This window comes from Hyposmocoma kahamanoa, unplaced genomic scaffold, assembly GCF_003589595.1.
Source record: "Hyposmocoma kahamanoa isolate Upper Pololo Valley unplaced genomic scaffold, ASM358959v1 62, whole genome shotgun sequence".
NCBI classification, from domain to species: Eukaryota; Metazoa; Arthropoda; class Insecta; order Lepidoptera; family Cosmopterigidae; genus Hyposmocoma; species Hyposmocoma kahamanoa.
This window is the reverse complement of record NW_020653850.1, coordinates 21,348,184-21,369,867: the sequence shown is the minus strand read 5'-3', so window position 1 is coordinate 21,369,867 and position 21,684 is coordinate 21,348,184. Positions and strand designations below refer to the sequence as shown.

The window sequence follows — 21,684 nt, the reverse complement described above, 5'->3', positions numbered from 1 at the left end:
GATTTTCTTCAAAATTAAATGGGACCACTATGGAGGTACCCTCTTTCCAACACAAAAGAATCATCAAAATCGGTTCACAAATGAGTTATCGCGTAACATACATAAAAAAACACACAGTCCAATTGAGAACCTCCTCTTTTTTTTTAAATTGGTTAATAATAACATTCTACTCTAGTATCACAGCACATTCACGAAAATCTAATTTATGTTAAAAAAAATAGTAAATTATTAATGAGTAGACGTAACCTTAATAAGAGGAATGGTAATAAACTGGCTGTTCTTGAGTGTCGTCTTTACAAAGTCAGAACCAAATTCATTTAGGTGGCAATGTATATGCTTCTGTGATAAGATTCCGGTTTATATTCGGAGTTCCATATAAGGGGTTTAAAATTGTTGAACAAAAACGTTATACAGCCTCTGCATACATGGACTATAACAATCTATAGAGACCCAACCTCTAGAGTTTCTTACTCATTCTTCTCAGGAGAATCTACCTTACGAATGAGTAGTAGATTTTAATTTGTGACAATTTCAAATATAATTTACTTTATTATGAAGTCAATATTTGAGTTTGAGGCCAAGTTTCTTTACAATACGCTCGCTGTCTCCATATTACTTTCACTTTAAACTGGTCTGTGTAGCTTATTGCAAATGCCTAACTCGCCTAACTCGTCTTTGATCTTTCCTTTCAGAATATTTTACCAAAATTTATGTATTACTTTCGAAATAACTTCGAAGAACATTTCTGCACCAGGAAATTTCATTGAATTGTCGTTACAATCAATAAAATCAATCTGTTTCATCGAATCGTCGAGCTGGATCAATAATTTCAGGTTTCTGTCCCGCCAGCCGTTCAGGTTTTGCTTAATGATACTTTTTACCGGAAAGATCATTATTTACGCAATTATTTCGTTTTTTAATGTACAGCGATTGTTAATGAAACCCTTTTAACTACAAACCTACAATTTTCCAGTAGTTACTGAATACCTACACTGAAATTAATAAATAAATAAATATTAGACAACATCACACACATTGCTCTGATCCCAAAGTAAGTAACCAAAGCACTTGTGTTTTAGCAATCGGAAACAACGATGGCATGACACCCTGGCCCGAGACAATACAGAAAAGTTAGTTTCTACTACTTTCTACATTGATCCGGCCGGGGATTGAACCCGGGACCCCAGAAATGACGACACCATGAAAACCGGTATGCAAGCCACTCGACCACTGACGTCGTCAAAACTCTCACCTAACTTATCCATTTATGGTTTAGGTAGCTTTTTTCGCTTCAGTTTTGTACCTAGGAATGTAATAACTGCCTCTCTGGCCGGACTGCCACCCAGAAGTCCCAAGTTCGATTCCCGGGCCGGGAGAAATATTTGTATGGCCTACGTTTATTTCTCTCGTGAGTTTGGGTGTAATTTGTGGTTGTCTATGTAGTGTCCATGGCACTCGCGACACAGGGGTTCCGTAGTACGGGACTATGTTGAGTGTGTGCGTATTTATAAAAAGTAAACTTATGCCTCAGGTAACAGTAGTAACAATACCATAAAACCTAAAATAAAAATAACCTTAAGAGTTCAGGACTTTCTTTAAAGCTTTCCTCCAGGTTAAAGGTTCTTAACAAAACAATTTTGTCTAGTGACATTTTTAATAGCGTACAATGAATACATGGTGTGTTAGTAGGTGATAGAAAAAACCCATTTCCAAAAAGAGAATGCTAAGAAACTAAGTTATATAATCGTCACAAACAAGAACTGCATAATAACATCTTTATTTAAAATCGTTACATTTACTGATTGCTTACTGGCTAAATAATCTTATGCGTTGTGGAAAAAACTACAATCATTATAAGTAATAGACGATGATCAATTAGTTTCCAATTACGATTAAAATTTACACAATATTCCCACAACAATAAAACCTAACACCAAATTTTATTTAGTGTCCCAGTGTCTTCGATCAAATATATTGGCTCAAGATAATATTATTAACAATCTGGTAATGAAATCAACAAAGTAATGTAGGGACATGGATAATTACCATATTTATAGAAATTAATATTCAATATCCGAACAAAACAAACAAGACAGTGGTTTAAACTTTCACTTACGTTAAACGTGTATAAAATCTATTGAATATAAAAACACATAAAAAAACATACATATATTGCAACGTCGGTGGTCTCGAAGGGACATGGACAATAATAAAAATGCAAATATGCTTTTATACACGATGAAATCCCGAATTTAAAATCAAATAAAAACAAACAATGTCAAAGATCCAGGAAGCAAAAGCCATAATCTTATGATATGGTAGTATCTACTCAGCCTATCATTATAATAACCAATTTATAATACTTAAGATTTACAATTAGATATTAGATTCAAATTTCTTTCTATGTTGTGCATGAGACACATACTCATTCTATCAACTAATGAAGTTTGTGACGATGATGATGAAGCAAAGCAATGGACCGGCGCATCGTCGGCAATGGGCGATGGGTGGTTCAGCAGAGGTGCATGTCAGTGAAGGTCTTCTTGTCCTTGAAAATTGGGCCCCAGGCTCCGTAGTTTTTAGGTTCAGGTTTCTTCGCCGTGTACGAAGATGTGGCTGGTGCGGTCACAGGTTTTCTGGAATGATACATTGAAATGTTACACGTTAGTTAGCTCTTTAGGCTACTCTACAAGACATACAGAAAGAAAACTGACTCAAAATAGTGTCGTGTAAAGGCGTTTTATGTAACAGTTAACAGTAAAAGTTAGCGCAGTCTTGGATGTTGAAGTTAGATTGGTTGACAATACGTCTACCTTGGCCAAAATATCCAGATTGGCAAGCACAACTTCGAGAAGGAAGCTGACAGGTATTTGGGAAGCTTAGCCACATTTTCAGGTCGTCAATCCCACAGAGCCTAAAAACTAAGGCATTTAACCAGTGCGCTCTACCAGTTATGTCATACGCAGCCGATACGTGGACATTAACAACAGGCCTCATCCACAAATTCAAGGTCGCCAGCGTGCGATGGAGCGAGCTATGCTTGGGGTTTCTCCCGAATCTCTAACCGAATCTCTAACGAGGATATACGTCAGAGAACTAAAGTGACAGACATAGCTCGCAAAACCGACCGACCGATGATGGAGCAGACTTGTTCTGGAATGGCGACCGTCGTGGTCGCCATTCCAGAACAAGGAAAACGTATTGTGGGAAAACGTATTGTGGGACGCCCTGCGGCAAGATGGATGGACGACCTGTGAAAGGTGGCCGGCAGCGGCAGGATGCGGACGGCATAAGACCGGGAGAGTTGGCGTGCGTGAGGGTAGGCTTATGTCCAGCAGTGGATGCGTATAAGCTGATGATAGATAGATAATAGAACATGATTGTCATAGCAGTGAAACGGCGCTGACTCAGCAAATGCCAAAGTTTCCTAAGGCGCTGGTTTTCAGTGAGAACCAACGAGAGGGATTAAACAATTTGAAAGCAAAAATATAACGACTATGAGTAAAGTATACATTGACAATAATAATATACATAGCAAAGTGTAAATAGTGCATCTAAAATAACCTGTTTGACAAATAAGTGCATGAGCGACTGTGAATATAATTACAGCTGTAGAAGTAAGTTGTGACTGTACAGAGGTTTTAATGTTGTGTAATGTATTTACTATTTCATATAATTATACACATAATAAGAATAGATCAAAGCAACAACAAACTTCGATTCTAGACAAACTACGTTAAAGAATAAAAACACACAACACAGATTTATGAAGTGAGAGTAGGTGTTACCGGTACAGTGCTTTGAATTTGGGACTGGATGATGATGGTTGACAAGAAGCTTAAAGACAGCGAGTGAAATATATAATCACAAAAGATTTAAACGTACTCAAAAATTTTACTTACTTGAGGGGACTTGCGACGTCAAGGTGCTTGCAGACATAGTTAGCCTTAGTGGCGGTCTTGCATTCATCACCTCTGGCCATGATAGCTAACACGGAATAGGTGCGCCGGGAAAAATGGATGGGGGTGCGGGAAGCAGAGTACAGGCAAGTGATCTAAGGGACGTGCTGGATATGAGTGAGTACTGAGTGTTCCAGACGGTTGCCGGTGTTTGCTCGACGACTACCCTTCCTGGTGCACAGGTTTTTAGCGAGTCTGGAAATTAAGATATTTGAATCATTAAAATAAGTATTATATTTGCATCAGGAACGAAATCTGTTTCACCGATATATTCACTTATCGATTCAGTATCAAATGAATCGATCCAAAATTCATTAGGAAACTTATGCTATTCAAAGTCGGTATGTTGGTTATTTTGGACGTTTGAAAAGAAAAAATAAAAGATATTACGTGTGTTTAATTATTTTAGGACATTTCTACGAATGATAATTTGAATAAAAGTTATTTTAATTTTTATTCTCACTGGAATCTTCTTTACGAACGTGTTGTAATGGTTGTTTAATTACGAATTATTATTTAATAAATTTGGCGATTTTAAATGCAATTTGCTTATTTAGGAACAGGCATTTTGATTTGAATTAGGGAGGTAGGTACTCAAACTTTGAACAGGTTTTCTTAAATAGGTTTGCATGTCTGCAAACCAGTAAAAAAAGAAAAGAAAATTTAAGAGAAAATAACCTTTTACAACCGTACAACCTGTATATTTCAAATAACAAATGTGTATGAAAATACTACGTAAAGATTTTAAACAAAAAGATGTTTACCACATTGTACACCTAATAGAGAAAAAAACATTAATTAACCAGCTCCAGCTATTGAAGATACATCTCAAGAAAATAAATATAATAAATTTCCATTAACATGGAATAATCAAAGGTAGTATATGGGCAGAACTGGACAAACTAGCTGATGCAATTCTGGGCATGGTTGGATCATCTTAATTTGCATAAACGTTGATTATGTAACCAAGTAATCAGCATATTGTATTTGCAGCAGTTTTGTGATCTCAAGGGCATGGAAAGATTTAAGCGACTTCGATAATGTGACATCGATTTAGCTTTAAATAAAAATATTTCATCCATAAATAGCCTGTTAAATTTCGAATTATCATATAGTTTACGAAAGACCTACATTTTGCCCAGTTTAACTAGTTTCGGCAAAGGTGACCAAGGGCGTTGACTGCTGTTTGTCGTTTGTCACACACCCGGCGCGTGCACATGTTGCTCACCGGCAGTGTTGCCAGTTCATCTAGATTATTTTGTTTAAGTTTCCCATAGTTTGTACTGAGTGAAAAGCTTATCTGAGTAAGTACGTATAATATACAATAGAGTTCTGAAGAATTGTTTTCATTACTTTTACAATTCAAAATTTTCATTACTTCACGTAGCTCATTATTACAGCTCCAAAAGGTTTATTATCAGTTGTACAGATCGATTTTTAGGTTTTCGCGATTATTACACATAGGATATGTAACTATTTTTTCGAATCTATATCGTGTTTGTTTTTTCATACAAGCCTACGTTTCGGGCCCTTTACCCCCGCTCACACAGCATTGCACTGCACGTTTTTTTGCAGTACTCGATGTGCATTTGTACGTGTGTGCGCTTTTTGCGCCACTGTTTATTCGGTTCGGATTTATACTGCAAAAAACGTGCAGTACAATGCCGTATGAACGGGGGTTATAAGTCTCATGATCACGACTTACTCAAAGTCACGGATCGTCCCGCAACGTTGGTTTGTATGCGATATCCTAAATCAGTTACATAGATGGTAGATAAAATTATTAAATAAATTTTCTTTTGCCTGAATGGTTAATGTAAAGATTAACAAAATCAAGCATTATGTATCCACGGTAACCGTAGATATCATAAGAAAATTTAGTAGCAGTGGTGCTTCTTGTGAAAGAGTTTGTCCAGGGAAGTACTGCCGTACCTATTTCTGTCGCCAGGCAGTAATGTGAGCATAAGACAGAACTAAATACTTTGTACCACGTCACCATCGTCATTGTACATTTTTGTCAAATTTGGTCTCAGCGCCAGATATTCAAGGCAAAAGAAGACACGTTGAAGTACCTATAATCGTCATTAAACTAAAACTTAAAAAAAAAAGAAAATAAAACGTTGCATATCTTTAAATGGCAACATTGACGGAATAGCAATATGCAAAATGTAGCTTGTGGTGAACACGAACTGGTTATTTGCACGGTCGATGAATTAATCCATAAATTTTAATATGTATTTGTTATCCTGTTCTTGTGAAGAACCTACCTACTTTCATGTTTAAATAAATGTATACTATAGGAAGAGGCTCTCAATGCGATTGTATTTATAGTATTGTGAACGGATTTTGATGATTCTTTATATGTTAGAAAGAGGGTACCTCTAATAATAGTAAATTGGATTTCCGTTAATGGGTTTCTCTAAAACTTGACAAACACACAAACTTTTGAAAACGGTTTTTTTATAAAAAAAGTTATTGTACCTACTGTTAGAAATATAAATGAAAGATTTCTTTATAATCATTAACAAACCGAAAGGTACAGAATTAGTATCTAAGTAGTTGGTTTGAACAGAAGTAGCTTTAGTCTGTAGTTAAGGAACGCTTGCTTGAGTGGAAGAGCGAGTTCGATCATGAGTTTAGAGTACCTAGTTAAAATCGCGAGTTTAAACGTGTGTAGAGAATAAGGATGGAAGAAGAGATATCTCACCTACCTCAATAGTGATCCGATTTAAATTTGAAGAAAATATTGTAACTCTGGCAAACTAGAGAATGAACCCGTTTTCGCACACTTTCCAGTAACCGATTTCAATAAAACTTGGCAAATAGATGTAATTTCACGAACTTTTGAGAACAGTTTTTTTTTTAAGTTATAATTATTTTCACTCCTATTGCAAGGACTCAAAAGCTTTTCTGACCAACTTAAGCCGATTCTGTGCTATAAGTGTGGTAACTCCCATATGGAACTCATAATTCCTGTAAAAATTAGCTCTATCGTAAACAAGAAGCCTAAAAGTAAGTAGTAAGTCTATAATTATTATACCCATAAGAAAACTGACCTCAAAAGTTTGTGGAATTACATCTATTTGCCAAGTTTTATTGAGACCGGTTATCAGAAACTGGGTGAAATCCAACAACCGGACTTATCTCCTAATAATCTCCTTTGCCACTCTTAGAAGTGGAATATCTTGTTTAAATTTGAAAAAACTACTACTACTCTTTCCAATAAAAAAAGAATTATCTAAATCGGTTCACAGATATCGGAGTAATGGCATAACAGCGGAACCGCGACTTCAAAACCCGAGTTGCGGAAAACTGCAAAGGGCGGTAGTAAACCCCGAATGCCTGTCTCTGGAATCGCAGGTGCCAAATCTCAGAGGCAGACCGACAGGTGCGACGAGGACGGCTTCACAAAGGTGGAGAAGAGAAGAAAGAAACCCACCAGCCGAAATCTATGTGGCACAGCTCCAACGGGACAGAACTTCTTGCTTCGTGCGGCCATACCGACGACGCAGTTGTACCTGTCTCGACTGCATTACTCCACGAAGTCTGAGGATATAGTGGAGTATATCCGGTTGAAAGCCAAATTCACCCTGAGGGTCGAACGTTTGGAGTCTCGCCACAACGTTAACTTTAATTCGTTTGTGGTGAGGGTCCCAACGGTCCATCTGTCGACCTTCATGCAGGCAGAGTTTTGGCCGAAGGGTGTCATGTTCCGGCGGTTCAGAGGAACGATACATGACACTTGTTTGCGTCGCACGTCGCCGAATAGTAATTCGTGTAAATAGTTAATAAGTTTATATTATTTTATATGTATGTTAGTCTGTAAGGTATGTATCAATAATAATAATATGTATGTTAGTCTGTAAGGTATTTGTTATATGGGCCTTAGTTGCCTGAAATAAATGAATAAATAAAATAAATAAAAAAAAATAAAATAACATACCCACTCAAAAATACAGTCGAACTGAGTACCTCCTCTTAAGTACAAATATAACTAAACGTTATTACCCTACTAGATAATTAAATATTAAAATGGTTTTAGCAAATTCTATTCCAACGTAAACAGTCATATATAGGTAGGTACGTTTATAAAAAGTAACTAAACCAAAGGTACGTGAAAATATTTAAACAGAGAATTTGAAAAGGCTGAGAGAAACTGAAAAAAGGCGCCCTAAACGAGCGAATAGACCAAACGGATTTTTATGTGATATTAGCAACCATTTTATTAACAGTAGCGCTCCTAATGCAAGACTTCGTCTAGGGAAGTACTGGCTCCTTACATATTTCTGCCGCAACGCAGTTATATGACCATTACTGTGCTAGTGAAATTACAGGCACATGGGACTTGTCAACTTACGTCTCACGGGGACTCTATCGTAAATGGGATTGACGGCACAGATTAAATATTTAAATAAGGACATTTAATATCACATATCACAAATTGCTACGATAAACAACCTAAAAACTCAGGAGTTCGCAACCTTTAAAAAGATGGACAGTTAACAGATAAATTAACATGTGATTGAATTAAAGAGTACGGCAGTAATACGACGTAACTCGAAAACGAAACTCACTTCTAAATATTGTACTCACTCAACTCAACTACGCTTGCTTTGCTTGCAAGTGAGAGTTGAAGTTTGTTTACATTAAATTTAGTTAATTATGTACAGTTACATACACTGCATTATCTATAACATTATAAACTCTCTATGATGTGTTCAGGAAGTGCATGTTACGACCGGCATTGCGGCATTGTTCAGAGCTATTAGCAGTAATTATCAGTAAAATATTGCAAAAAACTTATTTCTCACGCAGGCCACGCAACCGTAGTCTTTTTTTAATTCATTGACAAACTTTTACAAACGAGTTTTTCTGTAATTAATTTATATTCTTTAGAGAAATAAATATTCTATAATTGCCTAAACTTTTATACTTAAGTCAGTACATCAGAATAATGTTTTCAATTGTAATAATTATTTAATCGTATTTTTAGTAATCCACTAAATCAGAACACGTGCAGCAAGAATTAATAATCAATAACCGATTTCCTCCGACTTGAGAACTAGAACTTCGTGAATATATTCCAAGTTTGCTTCATGCTTAGTTCCAATACGTACTTGCTGTATAAAATAATGACGAAAGTAAGGAGGTAATTTAGCTACTAAACTAGTTTGACCACTAATCGATAAAAAATTAAAAATTACCGCTAGTTTTTTTTATTTGACGTTACGATTGGTTATAGACATTGACTTAAGTTAATTGCTATAGACATTTTAATTGCTTACGTAAATAGATAGGACCTTTTGATATTGCATGGCCTAAATTCAATTGCCGAGCAAAAGGACATCGTGCTGAATATTTGGAAATGTGATTTTCAATCAAATTGACTGGAAAGTGGAAATATATCCGAAAATAATCTAAACCGGTTCTGAAGATTCTTTTTTTGTTGGAAAGAGAATACCTCAGTATTGGTCCCACATATATTTGAAGAAAATATTCCACCTCTAAGGGTGTCAAACTAGGGGATGAAACTTGGCAAATAGATGTAATTCCACGAACGTTTGAGGTCGGTTTTGCTTTTATAAAAATTATTGAAACCAAGTGACCAGACGAACAAGTAGTGCCACTGGTGTTAAGCGACACGCCTGTCCATAGCAACACTCAGAGCTTTAAGTTTCAAAGATCTTAGGAACACTGCCACTGCTCGTATCACCCAGAGACACAACACAAAATGTTGACAAATCTCATGTGCCTATAATTTCACCAGCACCCTTCAAAACCGGAACGCAATAATGTTCTCATTACTGCTTAGCGGCAGGAATAGATAACGTGGCAGTACTTCCCTGAACGACTCACACACAAAGTACTCTACTGCTACTAGTACATATACAATATATTATGTACCAACGTAACCGGATTAGATCAATTTTGTGCTACCAAGTTCTTTATCGTATACGTATAACTTACCTCTTCAGCAATATAGCATAAATTTAATTGTAAAAAATAATTGTATTTCGTGTTTGCTGTACATAATATCGCTATAATTCTAAAAGAGCAACAAAACACTTACCTAGGAAGAAATTTATCGGTGATGGCAAATTTTCTCTTGGCTTTTGTCATTGACACACAATTTTAGTTGAAAATAATTAAAAACTCCACACAAAAACAAAATTTTGCGGCCGATTGATCAGAGGAACACGTCCCAACTGGTCGGTGAAACGGACAACTTGTATTTAAATGTGGAAATCGACAAAGGTGCGTGTAGAGACGGCCAAATGTGGAACTTAATGCTGCTTCCTTATATGAGAACGTCCCCCCGGATACCGCAACCTGTCCCTTCGTCCAGTTAGACGCCGCTATACAACTTTTGTGTTATGGAAATCCTGCGCTTGATCACGCCACCGGCTGCTGACTGGAGCTGGACACATTACAGAGTCGATCTTTATATGTAACATTTTAAATAACTCATTCTAATAGTCAGTAAAGGAATTTTCCATTTTATTGTTTTTTTGGAATATTCTAATGTTTCTTGTTGAACTTGTTTTCAACTTTTTGGATAAAAATGGTTCTTCCCATCGCTATCATTGAGCTTTTGATATATTTGAAGTTTTAACTTCACGTGTTCTCAAAGTTGTACTACCGTATGCTAGCTATTGTGTTACAAATGAACCTTTTAAACAACCATAAAGTGATAACCTCTCTTGTACATTTTTATTGCCTAAAGTTTCTTATTTATTTACATTAAGTATATTCTATGTTTTTATAACCAGAGATGTGAATAAACAAAGTATACTTATTTAAATTTCAAGTAATATACCTGGAGCGGATAATACTCAAAAGAATTAAAAAAAAGATCGAAATCCATTCATATAATACAAAGATAGCACTGCTACCCGATATTTAAACCGAACAGTGTGTTATAGAGCCCATTTTTTGGACATGTGCTTTTTTATTCCAAAAACCTATAGACCTCATGATTTAAAACATTAGACTAGAACTCCCGCGTGAGTTTGCTTAAATTTTAATCAGATAAAGTGAAAAAAAAATTCTAACACAATAATTAAAATTATTACAAAAAAAATGGCGTACATAGTTCAAAAGTACTTCTTATTATATATATATACACTTGGTATATATATATATATATATATATATACCAAGCTCGTAACGTTATTAGATCCAGACTAATAAATTATTGTTAAATTTTCGTTTCAATGTTTTTGTCTCCTGAGCATCTCTCAAAAAACAGATTTAAACATGAATCTAGAAGATTCGCTCTGGGCCTTTTGGAAGGAAAAGTGTCGTTTTTATTTTGACTTTCAATTATTTTGTGAAATCTAGTTTAAAGTGGAATAGGATAGTGCTATTGTGCCTTAATCGAAGATTAAAACGCGAAATTATACGAATCTCGAACTAAAATACCCGTATCGGCCCGTTCTAAGGAATCCCGAGTCAATCCAATCACGCCGCCTCAAATTGCCTATCCTCTTTGTGGTGGCCATATTTACAGAAATATAATTAAACGTTTATGTTTTCGGCTGAAGGACTTTGTTTCCATGGCCAGCAATAAATTAAAAAAAAAATGAATCTAGAAGTTAAAGTCAATTTTAGTTATATACGGACGTCGTTAGGGTTGTCACTTCCAACACTACAAATAACCTGGTATATCTTATCTAGACACATATCATCAGCTTTTACTAAAATCCCATGTCAATGCATTATTTCACTGAAACACAGCGAAAGCGGACCCGTTCTTCTAAGGGATATCCTTCTAGGCCCCGACCACAGGACTACTAAGATTTCAAAACAATTTTATTAGGAGATGGACTAGCGCCCAGTTTTAACCCGGCATTTTGAAAATGTCGAGTTTCAATCGGGTTAAAATCCATTAACCATTGAAAACGAGAGCAAAATTGACCTTGAACCTGTCACTTGGTGATCCCAAATTGATAATTACGTGGGAATAATTTCGGGAATATTGATAAATAATATCTGTGAAAGCCATTTTCGTGAAAATATCTTATATCATCATCGTCAGCCCACTCCACTGTAAGAGATATACTTCCCCAATGTCCGTCATTGTGCCGGGTCCTCACCTTGTCACAACCATTGCCTTCCAGCACCTGGCCGGAGGGCGTCTCATATTTTTTACTCACACGAATTATCAGTTTGGGCCTACTGTGTGTTGTGTCAGCGCGGTGCCAGTACGAGCATAGATAAGAAAGCGGGGAAGGGGGTGAAACCGCGAGCTGAGACAAGAATCTTGTTCTTGATTCATTGCTAACGCTAATTTTGTAATTATGCAGCGCAGTAAGTGAGAGTCTTTGCGACGATTGCGAGGAGGACTTTTTGTGAAGTTGCTTTTCATTCATCTAAAAAAATCTAAATTTCAAATAACTTTGGTGTTATACCAAATCCATATCATTTAACGCGTATAATTTATTTATTAATTTTATTTATTTATTCATTTAACATTTGTAACTTAACAGACTAAAGTCCAAATCGCTACAAACACAGAAACAAGGAAAATTAAAAATTAAAATAAAATAAAATAAACATAATACATTTCACAGAACTGAACATACAGTTCATTTGTTAAAATGTATTCCTACATTCACTCATTAGATATCCAAACGTGCTATCAAATAAATCAATATGTGGTACCGCCTCGAGAACGGAGTTGAGGAGTGTGATGGCGCGCAGCACCGGTGTGTTTCGGTGTGCCTGCGTGCGCGCCGCGCCCCGCGCTAGCAGCACGTGGCGTCGCGCGCGCCTATACTCATCCGGCACAAATAGCCTTAGCAAACGCTGCAGTAAATAAGAGGAGTAAATTTTACCACGAATAATATTCACAAAAAAATTCGCCAGTGCGAGGAACCTACGCAACTGTGAAGAGAAAAGCGTAGGATACAAGAATGGGTAATAACCATAGCGCCTTTTGTATAAATGGCGGAGAAACTCTTTCTGCACCTGCTCCAACATGAGGTTATATTTCTTCTCACAAGGAATCCAAACAACTGAGCTTGTCTCCAATATACTTCGTACTAATGATACGTAGAGCGTGCAGGTCGCCCGGTCTGAGAGATGAGAAGCATTTCGGAGTACAAACCCCAGTCGTCGCTATGCTATCAACGTAACTCACTCTATGTACGCGAGGAATGTCAGACGACTATTGTAAACAACATACTCATCAGCATACTTCCTAACAAAAATACAAACTTACGCGGCTGTGGTGACCGCGTAAAGCTTATCACCTCGCACTTTGCAAGGTTGAAGTATAATTTATTATTTTTACTCCAATCGTACACGCTGTAAAGATCCCTCTGCAGCACCACAGTATCCTCTCTACCCTTCACGCACTTAACCAATTTCACGTCGTCAGCGAATACATAATGTTTTCCACGATTTTGGGCAGAATTCGGTTATAACTTGGCGCTTTGGGTACGAGTCCTAATTAAAACCTGAGCGGGCAGATTGGGTTTTAATCCACATCTCTGGACGTTTTCACATCCACCGCACTGTCACGAGCTTTTCGCCAGGTTGCACCGGCCGAAACGTCGGGGTAGTTATTAATAAGTAGGTGTGAAAATACATATTAAAATTGTTTTATCGCGTTTCTTCCCGTTTTGAAATGTTAATATAATGCAAGAAGACATACGAAGCAAGACGGCGCTAAACCTCATGCTGGGTAGGAAATGATAGTTAAGTAACACCGCAGTCGGGTCTCTACATCTTCCTGGAATGATTGCCAGGTCATAAGGAAACGAAACAAAAAAAGCAATGTTTTGAACGTGTTCGAAATGCCTTGGAAAAAATCCAAATATATGTCATCAACTGACAGTTTTTGCCTACTTTGGGGATAACGATGACATTTCTGCGTTCAAAAAAAAATTTGCGCCTATTATTTCAATGGTTGTATGGAAGTGTATTACAACATACAAACAATGCTAATATATGAAAATGACAAACGGCAATGAACTAAATAATGATTAGGGACACCTCAAAGTGATGCCTAATTTTTTTGTAACCAAAAAGTGGTGCATTGTTTAGATACTTTGAGCATAATATGCTAACATTTAAGATCGCGTCGAAAGCTCAAAATACGATTAGAAAAAGAACCTTGAGTAAAAAGTCTAAGCTTTGGCGACGTCATCACTGCAGTCCATAATGAACCCCATACCAACACAGCAGCTAAATGAAAAGGTGCTACTTGCGTGTTTAAAAAAAATGCGTCTACGACAACGGTTGTAGAAGTGTTCAAACAAATTATAACATTGTTTAAATCAACCTTTGTATTAATTTTATATATTTTTTACACTAACTTGTACTTTAGCAGGTGTGTAGGTACTGTTACTAAAAATAATCAGCAAAAAGAATGTTTGAAAAAACAATCACATAAAAATAAAACTGTGAAAAGGACGTACGTAGATAGGAACGTTAAAATTTCAATTGTATGGACATATTGTATTGAAATGTAGTAAATCATTAACGAAAAATCTGATACTTCATTAAAATAAAACAAAGTTCGCTACGCTGATGTTACGATGGCCAAATTCATCGGCAGCAGCAGCAATGTTGAAATTTTCTACACTTACTATATCCTGCATTTAAAACGAGATGCAAGAAACATGAAGATACCTTTACCTGCAAATGCAGTACAATTACTGAGCTTAAAGAAAATATTTTGAAGAATTTACACGTCCTTCATGCTAAAGAAAAAAATATTAACATTATTTAAAAAAATAAAGCCCATGTTGTTTCATAATATTCAGACATAAAAGTGCCATGTGAAAGTGACAACCCTGAAAAAACGTAATAATTGGCTATAACTTTTAGACTCCATGAGATTTAAATCCGGTTTTTTTGTGAGGTAATAAGGAATATGAGACCTCAATAATCATATAAATAACTTGTCCAACTTCATCGGAATATTCGAAAAAAATTAAAACGAACGAACAATCACCTATGAACTATGTATGCTATTTTTTTTGTAATAGTTGTAATGGACGAGGGGTCTAATACAAAAACCACGAAAAAAATGTCCCAAGTCAACCTATTCGAAATTTAAATTGTAATGTCATCGCAGTATCGCGCTGTCAGTCGAACAAATGAAGACTAAAGCGGAGTTTGGCGCTCTGTATACGATTTTAGCGCCTTAGAAGTGCGGACACTTTTTAGCGCGGACCCGACGTCCATATAATTGTAAGTCAATGGATCCAATTTTATATTTTCTTATCTGGTTGTCATGGTGACGGCGACTTGTTGATTACATGTATTGTGTCAAGTGAAAAGTCGACTTATAATTGCGGAAAATAATTAGTAACTTGTGATAGCCGACAGCATCAGGGGCCACCACCACCCTTTCAAACAAAAAAATAATTTTCAAAATCTGGGCATAATTGATGAAGAAATTGGTGAATACACGGACATGCCTATAAAATTTGTGTATTTGAGGATTTTCATGGGATCCCCTCACCAGATTCTGACTTGGTGACAATGGGACCACCACGAGAGTGCACCCTTTTAAACAAAAAAATATTCAAAATCGGTCCACAATTGACGACGATATCTGAAAACATACATACAGCCAAACGTATAAACTCCTCCTTTTGTTTTGAAGTCGGTTAAAAATACATCCTTGTCGAGTACAATTTTGGTAATAACGACTATTAAAAATGGGACAATCATACCTAATTATTATTTTTATTTTATTTTAATTTATTGATTCACCAACAACTGCTTACACTAAAACTACAGCTAGAGAAATACATAACATTGTTTAAAGGCTAAGTGCAACAGTTAATTACTGGTGAACACCTCATGCCATAACTGAAAACTCGTAATTAAGTACCTATATTAAGATTAAGGAATAATAAATAAATAATGTCTAACCATTTAACAGTAAAAAAGAAACAAACGAAAACAGAAACAAAAAATTACTATATAGATACTGTTACACGTAAACAGCTAGAATAGGATGCGACTGTGTGCACAATATCCCCCTAACATGTCGACGTAAGCATGGGTAGCACCGAGAAAGGCCAACCGTCCACCACCGCCAGAGTACCAGCTTTGTGCCTTTTGCCTGGCTCTATGGAGGCCATAGGTGAAACTTTGTTCTAAACAACTTTCATTTAGACTTGTCAAAGCCTCTGGAGACTAGAAGATCGATAATCCTGCCAAAGAGTAATTTTGGCGAAATCAAAGGGTAAACGTCGCCAATCTCCTGGTCACGATGCTCCAGGGTGTGGCACTCAATGAAATTTTCTACCTATAACTGAAAAAATTAAATGTAGATTTTTCTTTTCTTCTATGTGAAATATATCGACAGGTTTCTCGAATAGCAGCCTATCTCAAAATTACCTAATTCATTACGAAGATAGCTTAAAAGCTACTATTAAATAAAGAAATAAAACGTATGAAAGTTGGTCTATCTTTTTAGGGTTTAGGCCACAGAAGGCGTATTTATGTGGTCTATGGTTTAGAACTAGAGAATGTAAATGTAATACAAGGGCAGAGTTACTATTGCAGATTTGTAGGAGATGTTTCTATATTCGACTGTACGTTTTTTTGTTACGCGATAACTCCGGCTTCGAAAAAAATCATTAAGTAATTATATCGCTCCTTGTAGCTATGTCTATACATGTATTTATATATGTGGAACACCTTTTTTTGACCTATGGCCATGATGCTTCTGAGCAGGAAATGCCAGGAAAGACGTCTTAACTGCCGCTGGAGTAAAGAAGTCAACATCTTCCAAGAACTCCAATCGAAAAGTTAAAACATGCGTCTGATCACGTTTGCCATCGAACTATAAACATGTTATGCAACCATACGCGAACTAGCTACCACAACAAAATTTGTAATAATATTGACATAATATTTACCTACGTAGACGCCACTTGTGTTTTTCAAATTTCAGTAGAACTATCCTTCTTCTTATCGTAAACAAGGACCAGTTTCGAAACACGAAAACAAACCAAAAATATCAGTAAAACAATCCTCGAAAACATGTAGAGTAAACACAAAATCAATGGTATTTTAGGTAATCGCATAATGACGGTTTTTAAAGTCGAGTACCGATGAGATTTTAAGACCTATTTATGTAATGATTGCATACAATACTTTTTCTACGAGTAAAGAAAAATGAAACAATCAATATCTCTTAGAGGCTTACACTATGGAAACTAAACGACATGTTATGTTGACATATATAAATCAGACGTTACGTGTATATGATGCACTTCGACGTTGAAAACATAAACATGTTATTGTCTTTGTTTAACTATTGCGTGCCGTCTTAAGCCAAAAGAGATAGCATTTCACTGGTCTGTGTCAAACATGAGAATCGAAAATGAGTAACGTCATCTTAAATGTCAACCGTGTCCATTTCGCAGTACATGAGGTCTTAGAGGATGGAAAAAAATAAAAGAAAGGAGCTGCCCTAAGTACAGAATCAACGTGCATATTACCAAAATTTGAAAGTTACAAATGGCGGATTTCTTTAGTGTTGTACCATAATCTATCGATAAGTCATTATCGACATGCAAATGTATGGCTTGAATTTTTGTTTCTTTAGTTTACTGTAACCAAAGTATGCCTAAACAAACACAAGTCTGATAATTTAATCTCGAGTGGTATACTATTATAAATGTCAACACACATTTTTAAACTTCAAAAAAAATTTATTTTCAACATTACAACTGGTAACTTATTTAGTAAAAGTCACCAAACTGCTGTGCAGTTTGTTGGCGACATGCGCATTCTTGCTTAATTATACCTACTTTACTTGTATTTAACATTACGTAGTATTAATTGTACTTACTAAATAAAATATAAAAATTACTTTAAGAGGTACGCCTTTAACCTACATTTTAGTACATATTTACATAACGTAAACCAATAAACCTAAATAAATAAACCTAATACCAATAAACCTAATGATGGAATAGCATTGTCATGGAATCTAGTTACATTTAAAGTTCTGTTAAAATTTGACTCTTCAAAATGAAGCGAACAAATGAAGATGGTCTTTGATCCAACGTTTATATTCGGCAGTCCTATGATTTCCAACCATTCTTTCTTCCTTTTTTCATTTGTAGGAAAATTTGAAATAATAATAATAAAACAATAAAAACCTCATAGTGAATTGTTTTAATAACAGAATATCGATAATATGTATGCTTACAAGATCAACACTATCTCAAAATAATCGTTAACAACAATCATCAAAATATACAAACAAACAGGCAATCTAAAGTAACAAAAGCAAAATTTGGCAAGATTTATAAATAAACTACTTAAATAAGTCTAATTACGTAAAATATTCGGGCTATTGTGTGATTTATAGACAAAAAAATAACACATGCCTGTGCAATGTAACATTCGATTGATTTGCAGTTTTTCTAAAGCCGCATCCTTTAATGCTGCAGCGTCGCATTTTTATTAATACCTAATTATTCTCACTGTCAATATTTTTGTCCAATTTAATTATAATACATGTGAATAATTCAATAATACATTTGGAAAAACATTTGTTTTGACATTTGATGTACTTCCCTTTGACAACGGTATCCTGTACCTCATGTACTTGAAATGGCCACGGTTGGCATTTAAAATGACGTTACGAATTTTCGATTCCCGTGTTTGACACAGACCAATGTAATGCTATCTCTTTTGGCTTAAGACGGCACGTAATAGTTAAACAAAGACAATAATATGTTTATGTTTTCGACGACGAAATGCATCATATACATATAACGTCTGATTTATATATGTCAACGTAACATGTCCTTTAGTTTCCATAGTCTAAGCATGAGGTACATGGTACGGTTGTCAAAGGGAAGTACATCAAATGTCAAAATAAATGTTTTTCCAAGTATTTTATTGAATTATTCGCATGTATTGTAATAAAATGGACAAAAATATTGACAGTGGGAACAATTAAGTGTTAATAAAAATTCGTCGCTGCGGCATTACGGGATGTGGCATTTGAAAAAGCGAAGATCGACCGAATGTAACATTGTACTGGCACGTGTTATTTTTCTGTCTATAAATCACACATAAGCCCAAATATCTCATATAATTAGACATATTTAAGTAATTTATTCAAAAATCTTGCCAAGTTTTGCTTTGGTTTCTTCAGATTGCCTTTTTGTTTGTATATTTTGATTATTGTTGTTAACGATTATTTTGAGATAGTGTTGTTCTTGGAAGCGTATTAACATATAAGCATGTTATCGATAAACTGTTATTAAAATAATTCACTACGAGGTTTTTATTATTATTATTTTTACTATTTCAAGTTAACCTACAAATCATAAAAGAAAAAAGAATGGTTAGAAATCATACCGCCGTATAATAGTGCCGAATATAAACATTGAATCGAAGACCATTTTCATTTATTCGCTTCATTTTGAAGAGGCAAATTTTAACATAACTTTGAATGTAACTAGATTACATGATAATGCAATTCCATCATTAGGTGTATTGGTAAATATTTTTATATTTAATTTAGATTAAACAAGACTCATTTTCTATGCATTCTCAGTTCCTGAAAACAAAATTATCCACTCGTTTCCGATTTTTTCCCACTGACAGCTCTAATTACTAAAAATTATTATTTTATAAAGCCAGCAATACAATGACCATGTCGGTCCAATGTTGCCGGGTGAAGGCCAATACCAACGTATAGACAACCTATTTGCCTTGCCTTGCCTTGCCATCGTTCGGTGTCACTCGACTAGCTGACCGAGTGAAGGCGAGCGCTAACGTGTTCGTTTGACGTGGCTTGTCACAACTTGCAGTCGCTCGTGGCTACTTGCCTCACGTCATAGAAGTGTTGATTTATCTGTACAAATCAAAGGCGCTCGGCCAATAGTAGTCAATTGACGTTGTATAATCAGACATTTGCATGCTATTTAATATATGCGAAACATGTTTATACTAACACTGTCTCTTGGTACATCTCCTGTTGTACCATATTTTAAGCAAATAAACGTGTGATAATAATATTATTATTGATAATATAACTACTTTCATTTATTTCCAAAATTAAATGGAAGTATTAAAGATTCACGTAATCAGTCACTGATATTATTAATTCTATACCAATGCATAAATACAAAAAAGCCTACACTATTTGGAATTTGTTTAAAAATTTCTCTATGAAAATATGAAGCTTGAGGTTGGAAATGTATAAGAGTTATATTTCATAGTTTTATATTTTTTATATACTCTCAAATTACATTTTTTCTGTGCAAATTCACTTTTTGTAATATTTGAGTATTTGTAAACGCAAAACAATAAATTCAAAATTTCATGTGACATTCCCGGATATTCCCATTTAACCCAAAATATTCCCAAATGGAATATTGATCTACTTTAATTAAATGTTTTCATGTCGATAATGACTTATCGATAGATTATGTTTCGACACTAAAGAAATCCGCTATTTGTTCGTTCAATTTTTGTTTAGGTATGCACGTTCATTCCGTAGTTAGGGCACCTCCTTTCTTTTATTTTTTTTCTGGAATATATTTTATTTCGGAAAATATTATCAAATATATTTTTTTCGAGAATGAATTGAGATTTCACCACACTATTGTAATCTGTCAAAACGGCAGGCAAGGTACAGCAACAGCAAATAGAACAGCGACAACAACTGACTAAAGTGTTTAGAAGTTTTATATTTCTAATTATATATTTTCTTTAGTATCTCATTGGTTAACATTAGATTTTTAGTGATGTATACACCTGTAGTGACTTGGCACCTTGTATAGTCAACCTGTGTGTATTTTTTTAAAATATTGTTTTGTGTTAAGTTGATGGTGTATCTTTAAATAAATAAATAAATAAAAGTGAAACAATTGACGACACCCGTCAATTGTTTCGAATTCGGGCTGGTCAATGGAGCGCTTTCGTCTCTATTTCTGGTTACGGTTGACGGTTTGTAGTGACCAGAGTTAAAAACTTCAGCTCCTTATACAGTTAGAAAGTATATACATAGAATCTTTAAGCGTTACTTTTAAACAATTTTTATTAAAAAAGGAACAGAATTCAAACTTTGCTTATGTGTTTCATTATTCATTCATGTTATTTCAGTGCGTGAAACCGGATTCATCCCCTAATTTGCCATCCTTAGAAGTGGAATATTTCTTCAAATTTAAATTGGACCTACCCTCTTTTTCCAACAAAAAAGACACACCAAAATCGGTTCACAAATAGGAGTAATCGACCTCCTCTTTTTTTTGAAGTTGTTATTTTCCAGGTGTGGTCTTATTACATCAAAAGTGCGAATTTTGGATTTTGACATAGTTCTAAATGTTATAGAATTATACATGATCCACTATTGTGTAATACAATACGTTGGTCTTAATTTATAAGTTTAGTTATATACTTGTGTCATTCTCGAAAATTCTGACAAGTTTTGACTCTAGCACGTATACAACTCGTGGAAACAACTTGGTGCCTAACAACAGCAACTCATTCAAGGATACGCTCCATGACGACAGCTCTTAATAATACTGAATAAATTTATTCTGTATCTACACGTGTACTATAAATGTTATTGTCTTTCTTAACCGATTTTAGAAAAGGAGGAGGTTCTTAATTTGTCGTATTTTTTTGTGTATGTAATTCTGATTACTAATTTTGACGACGAACCGATTTTGATGATTCTTTTTTTTGTTGGAAAGAGAGTACCTCAATATTGGTCTAAGAGTGG

The 21,684-nt window shown here is 35.2% G+C and overlaps 1 long non-coding RNA gene across 1 annotated transcript; it reads right to left on the bottom strand.

The window, feature by feature from the left end:
- Positions 1-1,868: 1,868 nt before the first annotated feature.
- LOC113229657 lies at positions 1,869-10,188 on the bottom strand. The gene is made up of 3 exons (XR_003310431.1): positions 10,030-10,188; positions 3,903-4,154; positions 1,869-2,636 (listed from the first exon to the last, which is right to left on the bottom strand). It is a non-coding gene; the product is annotated as an uncharacterized LOC113229657 (long non-coding RNA).
- Between the last annotated feature and the right edge of the window lie 11,496 nt (positions 10,189-21,684).